This window comes from Dioscorea cayenensis, chromosome 11 (genome assembly GCF_009730915.1).
Source record: "Dioscorea cayenensis subsp. rotundata cultivar TDr96_F1 chromosome 11, TDr96_F1_v2_PseudoChromosome.rev07_lg8_w22 25.fasta, whole genome shotgun sequence".
In the NCBI taxonomy this organism is placed as follows: domain Eukaryota; kingdom Viridiplantae; phylum Streptophyta; class Magnoliopsida; order Dioscoreales; family Dioscoreaceae; genus Dioscorea; species Dioscorea cayenensis.
In genome coordinates this window covers 17971621-17984758 of record NC_052481.1, presented here as the reverse complement: position 1 = coordinate 17984758, position 13138 = coordinate 17971621, and positions in this window count along the sequence as shown.

Genomic DNA, 13138 nt, shown 5'->3' with positions numbered 1-13138 from the left:
TCTTGCTAACCGCTTAAGATCTGTTATCCTCAAGATTGTTGGTCCTGAACAAAATGGCTTCTTACCTGGGCGAGGTACCTATGATAACATCATCGCTGCCCAAGAGATCACTCATAGTTTAGAATTTGATTTCCCTGCCCACCCGAGGATGATCCTAAAAATTGATATTGAAAAGGCCTTTGATACGGTGGAATGGTTTGCTATTCTTGCCACTCTCACTAGGATGGGTTTTCCTCTTGTTTGGATTAATTTGGTCAAGTCTTGTCTCTCCTCGGCCTCTTTCTCCATTGTTATTAATGGCCAGAACTCTCCCTGGTTGTCTTGTAGCCGGGGGGTTCGGCAAGGTGACCCAATTTCTCCACTTCTGTTCATCCTCGTCTCACAAAATCTCTCCGCCATCCTAAACAAAGCCCTTACCCTTCATATGGTGCCTGGCTTCCACAGTGCCCTTACCATAAACTTTAATCATTTAATGTTTGCTGATGACTTGATCCTCATCACCAATGCATCCAGAAAGATTGCCAGAAACTGTATCCTCTACTTGAAACTCTTCCAGCATCTCACGGGGCAGAAGCCCAATCTCAACAAATCCCAATTCTTTCTCCCTTCCTGGGCCAATCGCACCATCGCCAAATCCATTTCCAGAATCCTAGGCTTTCATCAGGGGACCTTTCCGTTTTTGTATCTTGGCGTCCCCATCTCTCCCATGCGACTCCCTGCCTCTCACTTCAATATCATCACAAATAGAGTCAACAAATCTATTCATTCCTGGAACCATTCTTCCATCTCAACTGCTGGTCGAGCTATTCTCTTGAATAGCTCAATCTTCTCTATTCCTAACTATCATCTCTTGGTTATGCATCTCCCTACTTCCATCCTTAATGATATATCCAAACTTGCTCATTGCTTCCTCTGGGGTCATATTGGCAATAGAGGTGGCTTCCATTCCATTCCCTGGACAGTTACTACACTTCCTAAGTCTGGGGGTGGGCTGGGAATTCGTAATCTCTTTTTGGCCCACCACTCTCTTATGGCTAAGAACATTTTCGCTGTCTTGAACATGGATAACAGAATTTGGGTGGACATTTTTAAAATCAAATACAAGGATTGGCATCCTTGGAACATTCCCTCTGTTTCTAATGCTTCGTCGTTTTTCAAATCTCTTTCAAAAACTTCTTCCATCCTTAAAAACAATTTTCAAATTATTTCCTGTAACCCTGACACGGTGGATTTACGGTTGGATCCTATCCTCCTTGATCTTCCAATTTCGTTCAAACCTACTTTTTGGAACATGGACTTTTCTCTGCAAAATGTTTCTTTCCTGGATTTACTTGATGGTAACTCTTTTCATCGCCCTACCTTAATCAATCTCTTCGGTGCTTCCTTGAATTGGGATTGGATTGACAAAATTAAGATTGGCACTCAGATTGATCCTCTGTTGGTTTGGGCTCCCAGGAATACTATGGCTTCTGTTGCCTCCTCTGTTTACCTAACTCTGAACAATGACCATTGTTCCAGTCCTTGGCCTGGCTGGAGAGAAATCTGGGGTCTCAAGATCTTACCTAGAATTAAAACTTTCATTTGGAAACTTGCATATGGCAGACTTGTCACTAGCGCCTATCTTTACCATCTTAATATCGGCCCATTTGCAAACTGCCCTTTTTGCTCTTTATTGGAGGAAACTGCTGTCCACCTGCTGTGGAATTGTTAAAAAAATCACCCCACTTTGGATTGATCTTCTTTCCAGACTGGGAATCTCTTTGAGCTTCATGCAGACTTTACACATAGGCCAGTGGCTTCTCTCTTCTCCTAGTCCTTGGACTAAAGCTTTGATTGCCATGGTTGTCTGGTTAATTTGGAAAGCGCGTTGTAATCTGATCTTCAAGACTTGGAATCCTCATCTCAATACCATCATCTCTCGGGCTTGGTCATTATGTTCAGATTTTTTCAATGCCTCATCCAAGATTACCAGGGAGTCCTCTTCTCTTCTCTTAACCACAAACTCAATTCTTATTTTTTCTGATGCCTCCAGGGTGGAATCTTCTGGGGATTCTGGTCTTGGTTTCCTTGTGGTTTCTCATTCAGGTTTCATCTTACTCGCAAGTTGCGATCATGCCTATTTGGACTCCCCCTTGCAGGCTGAATTGGCGGCTATCCTTTTGGCCCTTCGCTTGTGCGTCAACTCGTCCTGGAGTCCAGATTGGATCTTCACCGACTGTCCCAGAATTACTAAGATTCTCAAGGATTTCAATCCATGTGTCGCCTGGTGACTTTCAAATGAATACAAGGAGCTGCTTTCTTTGCTCAAGCTTTTCCCCAACATCAACTTTTCTTCCATTCCTCGAGAAGACAACGCTATTGCGGATGCACTTGCAAATCATGGTCGCCATCTTCATGCCCTCTCCCTCTTCTTTCAGGGCAAGGACCGTCCGGCTTGGCTTGATGACTTGTGCCAGCAACACCACTTTTCCTTCTAAGCTTTATTTTGTTTTGTAATAGCTGTTGCTATTTGTGACCAAAAAAAAAGTTTTCCCATTAACATCCTAACCATGGAACCAAGACAATTAGGTGATATATTTTCTCCAATATATAACAAGGAGAGAATGGAAAAGTACTTTGTGGAAGAGCATAGGATACAAGAGGTGGAGGAAGCCCAGGTTAACTCTCAAGCATCCTCAAGCTTAGCATCAGTAGAGACGCACATATTTACATGCCAAACTCATGTAGTAATGAGTATGAATATCTAAGATTTCAGCTCTATATATATATTAGCCTTCAATTCTTCAAATCGTGGAATATTTATATGAAATGATTTCATTCGGAGACTAGGCATATATTGAGCTTAGAAGAAAATATGGAGTTTTTGAAGACATAGCGACGACATATGACATTGCCTAGCATCATTGCCTCAGAGCTTTGAAGTATCTTGCTTGACGACATTTTAAAAAATATATAATATTTATCTTGAAAGCAAATATAAAATAAAAAACTGAATATATACACAATTGCTCAATGAGGGTTAAAAAATGTTTCAAAACATGAAGAGATTTTTGTAAGAAAATCTACAATAAATTTCAAATCTGTATCGGTTACAACAATTATATTTCATATAGCTAACAATAAGTTCAAAATGAAGCTTAGAAAATGAGACCCCAACATAAAATTTCGTACACCATTTATAATCATAAAATACTCTAAGTAAAATGTAAGTATAAAATTTAATAATAACTTCATGAATATAAAACATAGTAAACAACCCTCATTAAGATGTGTCCAACTTTGTAAACACTTCTCAAGTGTAAAATATAATAACAAATACTCATTATAAATTCAGTGAGGTAAAACTCCAGAATATATAAATAATACGGCCAATGTAACAAAAAGGGTTGCATATGATTATTAGACATGTTAAGAAAACCATTTTAAACTTGGCCGTGGCCACACGACTAAGCACTGGGTTTGCCAAGGCTTTGTTTTTCATTTTAAACTAAAAATGTAATTAAACTTGTTTTGGCATTGGCCTGAGATCACTCATGCGCCGGGAAAGAGTTTCCAAAAATTCCAAAAAGGTGTCCCTTCTTCTTATCTCTATACCACTCCAATGAGGATATGATACCCCCTGGTCCAACATATTGCCTCTCATTAGGCTGGTCTGTGGATAAACTCCCTATTATAGTAAGTAGAGGCTTCAACTGGCTACCCAAAACTTTATATTAAGTATCACATAGATTGTACAAGTACAATATTAGTGACATCTATAACAGAATAAAATTTCATATTTTCAATAATATTTATGCACAAATAAAATACATGCCAGCACTCTCAAAAGATATCTGGTCACAAAACATATTTGCAGGCCTAGCTAATTATCAAATCAATTTTCATTAAATGCCATGCCTTAAGAAATACAATTTGTAGGCTAAATAATTTGTTAATTCATTTCTTAGAAAATAAATAACATTTTATAAATAAATCAGGGTAATGATAAACTCATGTCAAATCATTCCTCATTTGGTAAACCTTCCGTGGACAACAATATATGTTGGAACATTTACTAAGATACGAAATAAAACATTGTGTGGAATATATAATATTTTATTTGAAGGAAAATTGAAGTTTAAGAGGACGTTTAGCCTGACTATTGAATTCACAAATAGAGTGACTAGAGTTATTTGGGTTTGTACACTGTTTATGGCCCAAATGTCAGACACCTTAAGCAACAGTTTTGGGACGAGATTAGAAATTGGCATCCTAACCCTGCGGTTCCTTGGATGATTTGTGGGGACTTCAATTCTATCTTTGCCCCTTCTGACAAATCGAATGGAACATTCAATCGTGAGGACATCCGATTAGCCCAGGACTTAATTAAGGACCTACAGTTATTTGAACCACCCTCTTTTAGGAAACATTTCACTTGGACCAATGGGTAATCTAACTCGATCTGGGTTAAATTAGATCGTTTCCTGGTTAACTCTAGCTGAATTGAGATGTTCCCTAGGGTCCTTCAAAATTGTCTCGATCTCGAGATTGAGGTTGGATCATGTTTCTATTCGGCTCGAATCCGGAATTCACATCCCCAAGCCTCTTCCTTTTCGCTTCGAACAAGCTTGGTGCTCGACGGAAAATTTCTTTGACCTAATCAAGGAGTGGTGGGAATCACCCCAACTAGTTGGTTGTGGGGCGTTTAATATGGCAAAAAAGATCAAGCTCCTTATAGAGCGACTGAAGTATTGGGCAAAAGTGGACTTTGGCTCGATCAAACTAAAAAAACTGGCACTCTTACATGACATTGGGTTGATCAATGCCACAAAGGAATCACGCCCTTTAATGGAGGAGGAAATGGGAAAGGACTACAATTTATAAGCGGAGATGGTTTCAATTCTCAAATCGGAAAAGATTTACTGGAATCAAAGGGCTAGAGTAACTTGGCTTAAAGAAGGAGATGAAAACACAAATTACTTTCACTCCATTGCCAACAGTCGCAGGAATAGCATTTTCATTCTTGGGTTTGGTAGGATAATCATGGGGTTGATGATATGGGGAGGATTGGTGACTCCTTCATCTCTTTTTACAAAGATCTCTATGGCTCAACCAAGGAACATCGATTCTAACTCAATTGGCCTAACCTCCTTGGGACAAAAGTTCTGTCACGCCCCGAACCTAACAGGGCACGTGGCAACCCCCACAACGACAAGAAATAGGTCCCACAACGGCCCCACCTTCAGGTCGCCGTAAGGCTCAATATAAACCTGTTATCACAAGTACAAAGCTAGAAAACAACATAATAATAATAATAAGATCACAATAAGGTTCCCTTATACTAGGGACCCTAAACATGAGTAGCATCAACAACAGTACAAACTAGGGTTTTAAGATACAACCAAAAAATACAAATACATGAACACCATATAGAGGTCAAGTCTAGTGGATCCATAAAGTTTACATGCACACTATAACAAACCTAAACAAGGAGAACAAATAAATCATTCTACTGCCTGCACAACACAACTCTGTCCAACATCGCAGTCTGAAAAAGAAGAAAGGGGAGTGGTGAGTAACAGATGTTACCCAGTGAGTGGTGACAACATAGATGTAACAGAGTGCTAAAGTATTTCAAATAGTAATTCCACAAGAATAATAATGTATAAAATCAGTTCCAAGTATTTAACATATTAACAAGTAACACAAGTTTCATTAATAGTAAAAGCAAATAGTATTTAAAAAAAAACACAATGAACATAGCTCCAAAATACAGGCTGGCCTAAAACAATTCCCACGCTAATCGTGGCAGTGACTGGCTATGGGACCACCAAGGAGTTTTAAAACTTTTTAAAATTTAAAAAGGTTCCCTTTCCTTGGTGTTGGCCATTGAGATCCCCGTGTGGTGACCCCAGGTTTCTCACATAAAAGAACCCCCTATCAATGGCTCTGAGCACCTCTTGACCAGGGTAAACCAGGGTTAACCACGCCATCTCCATCAGGCCGGACTGTGGAACCCCACACTGCAGTGTCAGACTAAAGTCCGCCGTCACCATCAAAACTGAATGCCACAATATAATTCTTTCTAATTTCCAATTCAAAGAATCCATCATACAATGTTTAAACCAGGAAATGTACATCAAACCATGTTCCATTTGCATATAAATACGGAAATATACATCAAACCATATCTCGTTTTGCATATAATTACGGAGATGCAAGTAAACATATTTCTTTCAAAATAAATAGGTATAAGCATTCTAGGTTTAACCATTTCAAGTAAATTCGTGTTCAAAATATATATTAAGGAAACCAATTTATCATCAAATTTTATGTGATAAAACACATGAAGAAATACTTTAGTACTCTTATTAAATCTATGCAATTATAAATTTAACCACTCACAGAACTAGTCGTCTCGTCCCGAGACGCGCTCACTGATCGGCGAGCTCCTTCCCCTTAGAGGACGCTTCGTCATCTAGATACAAGCAAGAATTCAAATTCTAATGAACACAAGAATGATAGGCAAAAGAAAATGCATAAAATTGCAATTATACATGTCTAATACGAAATCTTAGGGTATTAGGGCAAAACATCATCATTTTGGACCCAAACGACCTCAGAATGGAGTAAACCTAGTTCCAATGAGTTCAGGGTAAGCAGAGCTTCAATGTGGACCAAAGAAATACCAGAAAAGGCTCAAAATATTTAGTGCTACAGTAACTTCGAGGTTGCTATAGTAAAGCCAAACCTTATACTATGGTTTTCTCCCAATTTACAACACTAAATCAAGAAATTTCTTCAACAACATTTTCACACATTAATCATAAAATCATTGTCTTCAATTTAAGCCTATAAACCATCAAATCCATATAGAGATTGAAGTTTTTATACATTTCCAAAAACAAAGAAATACGGGAGAAATACAAAATAAAAACATTGGATCTAAGGCTTACCGAATTCAAGAGTGAGAGAGGAAGGATTTTGGTATTTGAGTTCGCCGGAAATTCTAGCTGAAAAAAAAAATTCTTCTCACGTTGAGGTCGGCCGAACAGGAAACAAAGAAGAAGAAAATGAAGAAGGAGACAGGTTGGTTCCTTTTTCTCATTCATTCATTTTTTTATATATATAGGAAATGACCTAATTGCCCTCCTAATAGAAAAATCATAGAGAATGGATCCAAATGACGGAATTACCCCCGATTTTTCACATAAAAGCTACTATGCAAACATGCAAAAATGCCACTAATACTAAATGACCATTTTACCCTTAATGCAAGCATAAAAATCTAAATATGCCCGAGGTCTAAATCAGGACAGGGTACAACAAGTTCAACATGACCTGACGGCATTGGGCATCTCGTTCTCTCAAGAGGAAATTAGGGTGGTATGACTGTGGAGAAAACCCCTGGACCGGATGGTTTTCCGATTATGTTCTTCCAAAAGTTCTGGGAAATCGTCAAGTTTGACATTTTTAAGCTTTGTGATGATTTTTACATGGGAATGCTAATATGGAGAGAATTAATTGGGCTAACATTGCCTTAATCCCGAAATGCCAAACTCCAGCTGATCCCTCCCATTATCGTCCAATCAGTCTCATTCATTCTACCTTTAAGATTGTGTCAAAAGTTTTAGCTAACAGACTCAGTCGCAGGATTGATGCTTTAATTGACTCGACGCAATAGGCTTTCATTAAGGGTCGTTGCATTATTGATAACATTTCCACAGCCTAAGAGCTCATCTTCTACATGCAAAAACTTTGGCTACCGGGTTTGATTCTGAAAGTAGATTTTTCCAAAGCCTTTGACACTGATGACTAGAAATTCTTTCTTGATCTGATAAGAGCCCATGGTTTTAGTGTAAAATGGACGAGGTGGATTGAGACCATTCTCTTGAGTTTAAAGGCATCTTTCCTTGTTAATGGAATTCAATGTGGGTATGTTCGTTACCGTAGGGGTTTTAGACAAGAGGATCCACTCTCACCATTATTGTTTGTGCTAGTGGTGGATGTGCTAAGCACCATGTTTAATAACACCCAGAATTCGGGGATCCTTCATGGTATCTCGTTAGGGGATCGAGGGGATAAGATGTGTCACCTCCAATTTGTTGACGACCTTCTAGTTATGATGACTAGGGGATGGGAGGATCTACGTATAATCAATTTAATTCTATATTTATTTGAGGGCCTCTCAAGACTCAAAGTCAACTTTAATAAAATTTGCTTGTACTCTGCTCAAAAAAACCTAGAACCCCAGGTCTACCTGGCTAGAACCTTGCACTATATTTCAGACACCTTGTCTCTGGTATACCTGGGAGTTCTGATTTCGGGTGGTCGCCCAAAGACAAGATTGGGATATCCTTATAAGGAAAATCTACAATAGGTTAGCAGTTTGGAAATCCAACTGCTTTTCTCTTGGTGGATGACTACTCTCCTGAATTCAGTGTTTTTTGCTATCCCGATCGCGACATACTGGATGTATATTTATAAGCTACCCTGTTGGGTAATTAGAAATATCGAAAAAATTAGAAGAGAGTTTCTCTGGTCAGGACCAGATGGCCATCACTAGAAGATGAGACTGGTCGGATGGTCGAGGCTTTACAGATCACGAGAGCAATGTTGATTGGGGATTCTAAATCTAACCACCTTTAATAATGCCTTGCTTGGCAAATGGTGGTGAAAAATTGACGCAACATAGTATCTAAAGATTTTAGGATTTTAAATTGTCTTAGTATTTTATAATTATCTTAGCTTTATTAGTTATTTAGTTTTATTTAATTATCTAGTATTTTATAATTATTTTAGCTTCATTTACAATTTTTTTTCTTAGTCTAGACCTTTATAAATACTTGTTTTAGGGTTTATAGAAGGGGATCCATGAATTGAAATTAATTTTCTTGTTTACTCTTATCTGAGTGTTAGTTCTTGAATTAGAACTGTGTATCCGCTGCGTCAAAAATTGTTAACGAGATGCAGTGTTGTGGAGAATTAATCTTCAGAGCAAATTATTTTCAGAACTTTCCTTCTTGGGAATCTATTCCACAAACACTGTTCTAGAAGATGGTTCTTTTGGAATGGTATTTTCCAAATTTTGCCGGCCTTCAGGAAAAGCCTAACTCCTATCATTCGTGATGGAGCCTCCACTTTGTTTTGGCTTGATAATTGGGTGGAAGGACTTGCACCGGCGGATATCTGCTCAGATTTTTTCCAATTAGCGTAGCACAAGGAAGGCACCATCAAAGATTTGGCTGGTAGAAATCCACATGTTCTGCTTGGTGATTTTTTTGCTACTCACATTATGTTGACCAAATCAATTCAAATCTCGTTTCGACAAGAGATGAAAAATGATGGAAGCTATCGAAAACCGGTGTTTTCATAGTTAAATCCTTCTATAATTTCCTGAATGATGGTGGGTTAAGATGTGGTTGGATTCCCACTGTCCTTAAAGGACATTGCTCAAAGAAGATCAATCTGTTTAACTGGTTAGCACGAGACAATAAAATCTTAACTTTAAAAAATTTAGCTCAGCTTAAATGTAACCTCCTACATTCTATCACGTGTGTTATGTGTCACGCTAATGTTGAGTCGGCTAATCATCACCTTATTCAATGCCCTGTGGCATCCCACATTTGGAAGTTTTTTAGCCAACTCTTGGACCTTAGGAGTGTTCCTAGGACGCTTAGTGAATTGTGGGGGACTTGGAGGAAAAACATCAGAAAGCCACTTAATTTTCTTTGTGACTTGCTTGTGCGAGCAATCATCTAGAACATTTGGCTTGGAAGAAATGTGCGCATTTTCAATTCTAACTGTCTTAAGAACGTTTCCATCATATGCTTTTTCTATGGTTACCTGCAGCTCCTGGTTCGAAGAAGGCAAGATTAGAGGAGCCTTTGGCGAAGGTCAAGCGTAGCCTTGAGCTTCTCTCCTCTAGGGACTCGGTGTCGAGTGTCCCCCCCTAAGCCCACGCCGAACCCTGGCGAGCTCTAGTTGTTGCTAGCATGGTCCTTCCTTAGAAGACCCCTCCTCTAGGGTTTGTTTGGTCCTGTTTCTATTTTGGGATCACCTTTGGTGTGGTTCTTTTGTCCTTTTGTTGCTTCGATCTATTCTGTTTTTGCCCCTTGTGGGTTGTGTTGTTTTTGTTCAGTCTTTACTTCTCCTTTTCTAATGAATATGGTTTATCCACTTTTCAAAAAAAATAAATAATAATAACCTTTTAGATTTCAAGTTATATAAATGCTATAAAGAAAATAGTAATATTTAACATTGTGAAATGAGTTGCAGGATATTAAAAAGCAAGTTATGACGACGTCACAAATGAAATAGTACAAAAATAAAATAATTAATTTATAAACACATATTTTTCAAAATATAATAGATCACGACTAAAAGTATTATAAAACAGTTCATGAAACATGAATTAAAATTAATATAAACTGGATTTCCTCCAAATGAATCTCTGCATAGAAGCTGGGGTATACTTACATTTTCCCATTCTTATGTAATGTTTCCCTATAAATTGTCTTCTAAACCAATGGGAGGAAGCCAGGTGGATATGATTAAAAATGGTGTTATCAATGATGGAGAATGCTCTGAGCGCCACGTGTATAGCAAGATGGGGAAGGTTGTTATGCAACCAACGGTGGGGATGAATCTGGAAAAGAAAAGGAGAGAAAGACATGGAAACACACGCTTGGCAGATTATTGCTGGGGTTTAATTAGAGAAACAGAAGGGAAAAATGGGCGAGGGGATTAGTGAAGTCTGAGGCTCTACTCAGAGGAGTAGAGAAGGAATTCGATGAAGATTTCTCGTCGGATTTGGTTATCTTAATTCTTGCTATTCATTTAGTTTGTTAATTGTTCGTGTTCTTACATTTTGCTTGGATGATTGATAATGATATTTTGACCTCTTTGATGAGATAGTCTCTGTTTGTGATTTGATTTGGAATGTCTCGATCTGAGATCTTAGCTTGAATGTTGAAATGAACTCAGATCCTGAGAATTTCTGAAGTTTAATCTGTTTTCCTTGGTGAATTTGAGTTGTTTTGAGATTGTTGATTGATTTTCTATTGATTGATTAGTACATCTGAAGATTTGATATCTAGATTCATAACATTTTGGTGCTTTCTTTGTCGATATCTATTCATGGTGGAGCACACTCGTCTCAAAGAACTTTTCACTAAGTTAGAGACAGTTATGGCAGTCTTGGATCAGAAAGAGGAGAAGGATAGAGTGAAGGATGAACGCATGACCTTGATTGAACAATCTCTGGCTTCGATTGCTAAGTGCATGGAAACTCTCCAAACACAACAATTAAGGACTTCTCCTTCTCAATCTACTCAGTGTGTGGAGGAAACTGTGGCATTGACTGAAGTGAGACCATAACATATTTCTCAGTGGTGTTTTGCAAAGATGGATCTTAATCGATTTTGATGGGAGTAATGCTCTTCAATGGATTTTTCAAGCTGAACAATTCTTTGATTATTATGACATTTCGGATGCATATTGCTTGAAAGTGGCTGCCATACATTTTGATGGGCCAGTTGTGCCTTGGTTCCAAATGCTGCAGAAATCGGGTGTTGTTCCTTCTTGGAACACCTTAGCAAAGGCCATTGAAACCACCTATGGACCTTCTATTTTTGAGTGTCCTCGATATGCACTCTTTAAACTGTTGCAAGAAGGCTCTGTCACTGAATATTATCACAATTTTACAGCCTAAGCAAATAGAGTTGATGGGTTGTCTACTGATACATTATTAGACTGTTTTGTGAGTGGGTTGAAAATGGAATTACAGCGGGAGATAATTCCATGGCGACTAGATACAATTACTAAAGCAGTGACTCTTGCAAAACTTTATGAAGATAAATATGGCTTTGTCGGGTATGGTGACTGTTCAGGAAAATTGCAACACTCTTATACTCCTGATGTTTCGGCGGTTTTGAGAAGGCCTAGTCCACGCTTTGCCATCTCCTCCAGCAACTGCACAGAAATTTCCAACTTTACCAGGTCCTACAATAGCTACCAATAAATTTTCAGTTACTAATCCTCAGTACAAGAAGATGTCTTTTGCTGAGATGGAGGACAGACGAACCAAAGGACTGTGCTACAATTGTGATGCGAAGTTTTCTCCTCAGCATAAATGTCCTAATAGAAGGCTACTTTTGTTACAGTGGGATGAGGATCTCCAAGAGTGTTTTGAGTCATCTTTGGAAAGCATTCCTGAGCTAGATCATTTATTAACACAGGAATTTCAAAGCTTGTCACTACATGCTATGGATAGTAAACTAATTTTTGGTACTTTGAGATTCACAGGTTATGTCAATGGGCATGCTATTCAGGTCTTGCTTGATGGGGGCAGCGATGATAATTTTCTGCAGCCTAGAGTGGCGAAATTTCTTCATTTGGAAATTCTTCCAGTACCAACATTTAAGGTGTTGGTGGGTAATGGAAATTCTCTACAGGTTGAGGGTCTTATTAATAATTTGCAGATCACCATTCAGAAATACAGTTCTGAGTATGGATGTATACTTGCTACTTATCATGGGTGCTGATTTAATTCTGGGTTCATCATGGCTAGCTACATTGGGCCCCCACATAGTTGATTATCATAATTCTTATATTCAATTTGTGGTAGACAATCAGCTTATTACATTGCAAGGTGATAGAAATCTTAAACCTCATTTAACTACAGTCCATCAGTTAAATAGGTTATGTTCAACCAATTCAATTGATGCGTGTTACACTCTATCAATGTCTACAAATTCATCTCATGATCATTCTGTTGAGGAATTTTCTAGATAAGGATGCTACCCTTCTACTGCACAATTGGATTTTCCTACTGATATGCCTCTTGAATTACAACAGTTATTGAATCAGTATCATAAGGTTTTTGCTTTACCTTCGGGCTTACCTCCATCAAGGGTTTATAATCGCTCAGTTTCCTTATTACCTGAAGCATCTCCTATCAAAGTTAAGCCCTATAGATATTCTCACAGCCACAAAATGAAATTGAACATATGGTGCAAGCTATATATGTTGCAGGATGGTTTGATAAAACCTAGTACTAGCCCATTTTCTTCTCCTGTCCTGTTGGTTAAAAAAAAGATGGCTCATGGCAATTTTGTACAGACTATCGAGCCTTGAATGTTATAACAATTAAAGATGC